Below are 9,312 nucleotides of genomic sequence, written 5' to 3'. Positions count from 1 at the left end.
GTGACTTGGGTGCAATGAAAGTACTTCTGGACTGCAAGCTTTAAAGTCTTCCTGGATGATTTTTAAAAAATCAGGCAGATATATCTAGAAGTATCTTGCCCCCTCTACTATGTCTCAGTTAAATCTCACTTGTACAGACTTCCAACAGGAAACACTTCTCTTTTTCCCAGTTAGATGAGACCTTTCAAATTGCTAAGCACATGGCTCCTGGTCAAAAGGGGACTCCGACTCCAAGGGAGGGAGAATTGCCTTCAAAACTGAGCAGGTAAGCACTGCTCAGGAAGGCCATCTAACAAGAACCTAGGAGGGAAGGAATAAGAAATCCTGAGCAGGTCGTGGCAATCGAGAACATTTAACTTGTGACACTCCTCTGCTCTCCTGCCTCCCAGCAGGTAGAACTCTGAGAAGTTGGAGGCAATGGCATCTATGCCATGCTGTGCTGTGACACTGGTCTCTCTGCCAAAAGGGTCATAGGCATTTTGAATTCTATGAGGTTCTGTGACTAGGTTTAGAGAGACACACCCCAAGTGCTCCTATATTCTACAGGTAAGAATCAGAACTAGTTAAGAGCATATGGACAGTGAAATGCCCAAGTATCCCTGAGCCTTGCTTGCAGGCATAATGCCTACCTGTTCATTCTATCCCTCCCACTCATCTGCCAAGAATTCCCTGCTATAGGGCTACTACTATCTGACTAGCACTTCAGCTGGACCAGGTGTAATGGCTCCAGCTCTGAGTTGCTTGCTTACTGATATGAGCTGTCCAATTTGGGGCCTGCCTTGGGGTAGGCAGCCCACAATTACCCCATGGAAGCAGATGATTTATATAGAAATCACTTATATAAAATTCTGCTGCAACAAAGACTCTTATTTTTCCCACTCTAGCCCCAGCTGGTCTGAATGAGGGATAAGAGACAATCAAAACTGAGGCCCTGGCTTCTCCTGCCTAGTCGGTCAAGGTCAGGCCTTCATAGGGTTGGGATTTAAGCTGGATATTGAGGAATGGTCTCTTCTGTCCTTTATGATCTCTGGGTGGTTTAACCTTAGGTTGAGCAATAGGACTTCTCCTAGGGACCTTTCTATGCAAATGATAAAAGTAGAGGGCAGGAGCGAGGGAAGTAGAGACACACCTGTTCTAATGGCTCCACGGGTAAAAATTATGAGTCTTGATTTGACCATTTTGAGAAATAGTTTCCTGCACAATCTTCTTGTTTGTCAATAACTGGCTGTAGTTATTGACAACATATGTTGCTTGTCAGGATGAAGGGATGGCGAGACTACCTAGGGAATGGCCCGTAATTACCCACTGGGTACATGTTTCCACAGGTACAAAGCCACTGAAATGTTATTTAGCTTTATGAAGATATTTTGTAGACAAACCTTCTAAAAGTGATTATGAAATAACTGTACCGGTTTTGTTTTAAACCTTGCTGAGTATGTGGTGTATATAGATTATTAAGGGATTCAGGGAAAAACACTTGCTATTTAGGAGGACAAAGGCTGGAAAAGCAATATGAGTGAAAATATAGTTGAAATGATCATGTACTTTGGTAAAACGAGTGTATGCTTGTATTGCTCCCTTAAAGGAACATATTGCTGTGGTCCAATTGATGACTCAGGATTCTATGATAAAATGTTGCAATATGATGAAAATTCAAGAAGAAAATACATTTCCCCTTTGTAGTTGGACATTTATGTCACTGTGGAATAAGTTATTGCACCTGTAACTGTGAGAAAAAAATGCATACATTGCCTTTAAAAATACTATAAGCTTTTTGTGAAAATGCACTGTAACTGAGTGGGGTAAAATTCCAAGTTTGTTGCTACAGTATAAAGGTAATAAAAATAACCACTAAACTAAAAGCCTTTTAGGATTGTTTTTTAAATTATAGCTAATAGTCAATGTCCCTTGAACCTTAAGGTAAGTCTCCAGTTTACATCAAGAATTTGTGATCAGAGCCAACTTGGTAGAAAAAGATAAATGTTGGATGTGTGCTATGTGCTTTAGTTATCTTGAGCTAGGACATGAAAATAAACTTTCCTATCAAGCTTAGACTGAGCTGTCAGTGTTAACATATTTGCAAAAGTAAAACAAGCTGGGCTGATATAAAGCTTGATGAAAATATATAATGCATGGGTTCATTGGTCAAAGTTGCCATTAATTCAATCTTTTTTCCCTGGTTCATTTAAAATTGACACTCAATGAAATCAAAGGCACAGGCATGAATACATCATGACTTATGATCTCTTGGCCTCCTGTACCACAATTTTTTGTTAAATATTCCAAATACAGAATATTTGTGCCAGATAGCCTGACTTTATCCTTCTTCTTCCCCTCTTAAATATAATTTCTTGATATGGATATACCTTGAATTAAGTTCCAAAATACGTTTAACCTGGCTTGCTTTTTCATTGACATGTAAAAGATCACTTAAAAACCCTTATAATCTCATATATTTGTGACTCCTGCATTTCTCATTCACACCTACCTCATGCATCTTGTCTTAACTGAAAGCATCCTGAATTCTGTCTTTGAAGTTTGTTTTCTCCTTTGTGTTTGTACAGCCTGGACTGTCATGTCTGAAAATTTTTCTGTTTTCACATCATTTAGGTTCATGACCTTCCCTAAGAGTGGCTGCTTCTTGTCTTTTCCCTTTCTGCTGTTCAGTTCAGTATATTCTATATGTTAGGATGATTTGTTGTTTAAAAAAGCATTGGATATCTATTTAGTTATAACTATTAAGTGGTGTTGCTGGTTATTGAATCACACAGGAAATAGCAGATTCCCAGAGGCAATAGAACCAGAACTGGTCTACAAAACTGAGCTTGAGGATAATTAGGATAGAAGAAACTGGGGCCATGATGGGAGAGAGAAATGGCTACTCTGTTGGAGGTTGTGGTGGTCAGATAAAATCCATAAAGTCCTACCATGATGCTTAAAAAAGAAATACCTAACAATTAGAGTTGCTTGGTACATTTAATAGTTTGCATTGCAACCCAAGAAAGTTTTCACCTTAGGTATCGTTTAGCATGGCAAACTGGTGGGAATTCAAATAAAAAGTTTGGGAGATTGAACCAGATGAACTTTTCTACTACTAAGCCAGAGTTGGTCTAACTCTTCAGACATTCAGGGACTTAACAAGTGTGTTGTCTCCTGTCTATTTGCTCACTGAAGTGACACCTTATAAATGATGATAGCTGTGTTCTAGAATTTTATCTTTTATAGACCATTACTAAGCTTGAACGGATTGTTTTCATGACTTGTTTGGGTGTCTCTTGTTCTTCTTTATAAAATCTTAATGTTCAAAATCTTGTGAGGTGGATGATCATTCCATATTATATTTGCTGGAAACCTGGAATCCAAACATTTACATGATTTCCCCCAGATAAGCAGTATGTTGGAAAATTTACTTTATTGAGACTACAAGTGTATTTTAACTCTGAGGTCTGAACTCAGATGAAAGTAGTGACTTTAATAGCTTCTAGCTATAAAGTAAATATAATGCTTGTAGAGAAATTGGGGCCCTTTGACTTAACATCAAGCTACCTAGTCAGCTTTATTTTTTTATTACCATCCTGCTGTTATGATGATCTAGTTGGACTGAACAACTCAATAATGACCAACATATCATTTTCCATCCCTTTTTTATATTGATGTGCTCTATTAAGTCCTCTGTCTAATAAACATGTGATTGAATAAATTTAAATTGATGACAATAAAATAGGACTACTAATTCAGTTTGTCATACTAGGCATATTTCAAATGACCACAATCAGTAAGCATGTATTTCTGATGAATACTGTATTGGAAAGTGTAGCTATAGAATACTATTGTTACTGTAAAAAGGTCTATATGACAATACTTTTATGCAACAATAAACCACCACATTTATTTGTATCTAAAAATGTTCACAAAAGTGACTTTTATAAGCTCATATAGTTGATTATCAGTCCTACCAAGCTGCCACCTTTTTTCCCTCTTGGCACACAAACCAGTAACATTGAAATCACTTTGATTCTTTTTGAGGGGAAATGATATTTACATTATATCAAATACCAACCTACATTCCAGATTAAATTTTGAAGAATTAAAAAAAGGTTTATATGCATATAAATTGTATTGGAAGATACAATATTAAACTTTATATTGTGGTGCGTGTGTGGGAACAGAAAGATCAACATGAATGGGCAGTATACAAAAAATAAGCTCAGGAATATTATGGATTTTTAAGATACTTTTCAAATCCATATGTCAGATGTGGGAAAGAGTTTTTTTTTAAAACAAATGGTTAGACAGCAAGGCTAGTGGTTTGAGTAGAAATCAAAGCTAAGGTCTACCCTTATTATTTAAACCAATATTATTTCAGCTGGATCAAAGAATGTCTATAAAAATACTGCAAAACTACTAAAACTAAAATATTTTTATTAGAATATTATGTATTTAGTTTTTATTAAAACCCAAGAATTTAATGAAGATTAAGACATTTAAACTTCAAACAAGTTGCATGGCAAATAATACTATAATCAAGATTAAAAGCAAATGGCAAATGAGAAAAAAATACCAGTTACAAATAATAGATGGTAGAAAGTCTTACTGTATAAGGAACTGAAATCAATTAAAAATTTAGTGTCATAATAGGAAAATGTGAAATGTTATCAATACAGTATTTCAAAAAGTAGTGAAAATAACAGATACTCTCACATTGGAAATAAAAATGTGTTCAATAAAAAATTTTTGTCTTTGCCTATCAGGTTATAGAAGTTTTAGAAGATTATCAAAAATGTGTTGGCAAGGGTGTGGAATTATGAATGACATAATGCACTTTATTTTGGTAATATGTTAATTGCTAATTGATTTTTAGGGGAATATATGACATTTCTCTAGTATACATACGATACCTTTATGGTTTTAAATTTTGGCTATGTATCAGGTAAAAATAATCAGTCGAATGCAGATAGATTGAAGGTGAAACATTTTATGCCAGAAACTACACTAACAACTTTATCACAATGCCTATATTAATAACTGGAGCAATAGCACAGTTGGGCTGTGAGCGATAGATGGCTAGAGTGATAGCACAGCAGTAGGGCGTTTGCCTTGCACGCAGCCAACATGGCCGACCCGAGTTTGATTCCTCCACCCCTCTCAGAGAGCCCGGCAAGCTGCTGAGAGTATCTCGCCCGCATGGCAGAGCCTGGCAAGCTCCCCGTGACGTATTCGATATGCCAAATACAGTAACAACAAAGTCTCCAATGGAGACGTTACTGGGCCCGCTCAAACAAATCGATGATCAATGGGAGGGCCTTTATCTTTTATTAATAACTAATAAAAATAAAACTTTATTGTATTTTCAAAGATTTGTGTGGCAGTCTAATACACTGCAAAAATATATACTCTATAAACCTAATTATTTTACCAAGAATTTATTTAAGGAAATAAATACAAAGGCTAGAAGATAGATCCACAATAATGTTCACTGGTACTTTGTGTAGAGAAGCAAATCAGTTGTTTGGAAACAATTGATTTTTAATAGTAAATTCACCTGTTAAATTGAGCTGTATCAATTTATTCAGTTACTATGTATGTACACATTAAAGATAGTGTAGGGCCACACATATTGATATGGAAAGATGTGTTTGCAATTTAATAGCAAAGGTTTGCAGAATAGCTTTGAAGAATTTCTTATACTTGGTATGTTTTTCCATGCATATGTTTATATAAACACAAAGGTGTATAGAGACTTGTTAACAAAATGTTAATTACAGGTGGAACTACGCTAGACTTTCTTTTTAAAGTATACTTGAGTTGGAGGCTAAGGAGATCATTCAAATGGTAAACCATATGGCTAAAATATGCAAGACCCTGAGCTTAATCTCTCCCTTGGGCCTCAGTACTACTAGGTCAAGCTCTGTACCACTGGACAGAACATCACTGGGAGCTGGGTACTGTCAACATAAAAATATATCTGTACTTTTGTTTGAATTTATAGTAATTCAATAGATTTACTTAACATCAAAATGTTTTTTCATAAAGTATGCAAGGAAATTGGAACAAACAATTAAAATTAACATAGCAAGCATAAATTTACTTTCAAATACAAAGTTATACTAGTTAAAACCTCCAGAAAATGAGGTATTATTTGTACTACTATTTTAATATTAAAGACATATTATATGTAGCCTATAAGTGTGGTTATTATAATTGTTCTACTTCTGATAACATCTACAATGTTTCAGGTGAGTTATGGATTAGTGAGGAAAGGACTACACATCACAATTTCCTGATTTGAATTGGACAAAGGAAAAGTGTCATGAGGTTGGAAGCTGATGCAGCATATCTTGGATTGTCTATCTGGTCCCTAGTTCCCTATTGAGTTACAGCTGCCAGAGCCACACATAAAGAGCAGTTCCAGTGATCCACAAATTTAAATGTAGTATTATTGATTCACTGCTCCTTATCCTTACAATATTCATCTTGTATTCTCATTATTTGCGGCAAATGTGAAAAAAGCTTGTACTAAAAATATGTCTACTTTCATTTAAGTGGATATTCCGAACAAACAAGACTTTCTGATTCTGGAACCAAACAGCCTTAAATAATAAGACCAAATTTGGGGAAAAGATCAGTGCCTAAATATCCCTGGACAATATATCTACCTTCAGCTTTCTAGGATATTTAAAAAGCAATTTCCCTGAGTTCAGTCTTTTGTTTTCACTTAAGAGTAATTCTGGCATTTATTTTGGGACTATGTCTCCATAACTCTTATATATTCATAAACACATACATAAAAGTGACAGTTTAACTTTATTTGGGACTCTGTGCTAGAAACTGTTACATATCTATGTGTGCTATATATAATGATGCTTATCTATAAACTCCATCTTTTTAAGTTTTTATTAAAGGGAAGAAGTTTTATTACTATTTTATGTGTATGTGTTTTTCTTTTTGGGTCACACCCAGTGATGCACAGGGGTTACTCCTGGCTATGCACTCAGGAATTACTCCTGGCGGTGCTTGGGGGGACCATATGGGATGCTGGGAATTGGACCTGGGTCATCCGTGTGCAAGGCAAATGCCATACCCACTGTGCTATCACTCCAGCCCCTTTATTACTATTTTAAAAGAAAACTAAGACCAGTAGAAGTTAAGTGACTTGTGTAATGGTGCAAAATAATTGAAGTAACAGTTCAGAAGCTAGAGTGACTAGGTTTTATCATAGAGCTGGGACAGTAGAAGAGGGTAGTGGGTACTCTGGAGTGTATTTTGCTGGAATGATTTTTTCATGAAACTTTACCATTTAAAATATTGTAAACACAGTGACTAAAAGATAATAAACATTTTAAAATAGCATACTTTAAGTATGCTAAAACATTAATACCATGATACTTATTAACAAAAAATAATCCCATTTATTACTTCTCAGTGGCACTTAGTGTCTGCTGATAAAAACATTGCTATATTTTGCAACCAGGAGTAATAGATACACTAAACATTTTACTTTGGAACCTGAAATGTACATTTCCAAGTTGAACCAAGCGAGAAAGCTTGCCAATCTCTTTGTAATATTGCCTCTTTGGTTATTTTACCCTAACCTTTGCAATTTGTGCCTTTTGCTAATATTGGTATATAATTTTAGACTTACATTTTTACTACCTAGAAAATCCAATGATTTTCCCAATTTTTAATGTTGTAATTTACAATACTGTTAATAAAAGATGTGAGGCATAAAATACCTAGCAACATTACCACCATCAGCTTTTCTCCACCAAAATGTCTTACTGTCCCCTCCTACTCCCAACACCTCGTAAATTGACAAAATCATTTAAAATTTAATTTTTATGGTTTGGGTCATCTGTTTACTATAATGATAACACTAATGGTTTTGTTATACAGATTAGGTACTCAATATCATATAAAATTACCCACTAAGTATGATTATGAATATGTTTTGAAGATGAAAATGAATAACAAGAAATAGCTAAAAAAGTTGAAAGCTGTCTTTCTGAAGGACTGAGAAGGTAGGTGGAAAAAAATGTTTTAGGTTAGATTGTCTTTTTTTTTTAAATAAAAAGGATTTTATTTAGAGGTTTTGAAGGGAAGGAGGAAGAGAAAGTTGGAGAAGGTGGAGAGTATCATACTCGAGAGAAAGCGGGATTTTCCAAGGGTGAAGAGAGCCCCTACACACATCCCAGCATTAGACATGAAAGTACACATCTCAAGAGGGAAGATACGGGCAACACATGTGCTTGGGAGCCACATGTGCTCGGCCACATGGGCGCAAGCAGCGCATGGGCTCAGGAAGCAAATACACCAGGTTATTGTCTTGTTTTTTTTCTAATATTTTTGAATAAATTATTTTTAAAAAGCTAAGCTTTAGAGTAATGAGAGCAAAATTTGAATAAAGTAATATATATTTGTTTAGAGAGATATGTTTTATATGGGGATAAAATAGAGAAGGATTAACTGAAAAATGAAATTGTGATAAGGACATAAATTGTGCAGGAAAAATGACATATAATTTTTTAATTAAACAAGTAAACTCTTTTGTAATTTAAAATCTTAAATAATAATTAAAAATATTTTCATTACTGTTTTTTGGTTTAAGGTAACAGTTTATGGGGTCGGTCTTTTGATAAGCACAATTTTCACTTGGGAAAATTTCCATTACTTTTTAGTTATGGCTGTAGCTCAGCTACTTCATAATTTCCCTCTTGATAGAAAACTTGGCAGAAACTGTTTTCTAAAAAGATCTGGCTCCCTTAAATAGATCACAGAGGGTGAACAGAACAGTTTCAGAACCTTGGATAGGAAATGTCACTACACAGCTTAGTTGGCCACCAAAGGCCCATGGTTGAAGAAATTTTGCAGCTAAGCTCTTTTTAAACATTTGAGTCAGGAACCACAGAAACTTTTGGCTCTGGTATTCTTTTTTTTGGGTATTGTATTTGTTACCATTTACTTGTCTCAAACAGTGCAGATATGGGAGAACTTTTTTGTTGTGGTAGTTATCAAGTTCACACGTGATTACAGTTTAGAAAATACCAAGATTCATAACTTCGGATGTTTTATTTTGTCACTAAGAACCTTTTTGAGCTTGAACATGTAACTTTTCTATGATAGTACTAAATTTCCTCCTCTATATAATGGGAAGGTTGGATTAGATCAATACTTCTCAGCTCTTAGTATGCATTGGAATTACCTGACGTGCTTGTTATAAAGACAAGTTCCTCTGGCCTCACCCTTAAGATTTACTGAAATAGATTCACTGTGAATGGAAGAGAACATATTTTTTAACAAGCTCCTTTGGTGGAA

This window comes from Sorex fumeus, unplaced genomic scaffold, assembly GCF_029834395.1.
Source record: "Sorex fumeus unplaced genomic scaffold, SorFum_2.1 ptg000058l, whole genome shotgun sequence".
Lineage (NCBI taxonomy): Eukaryota > Metazoa > Chordata > Mammalia > Eulipotyphla > Soricidae > Sorex > Sorex fumeus.
The sequence above is the reverse complement of the archived record's forward strand: the minus strand, read 5'-3'. Positions refer to the sequence as shown.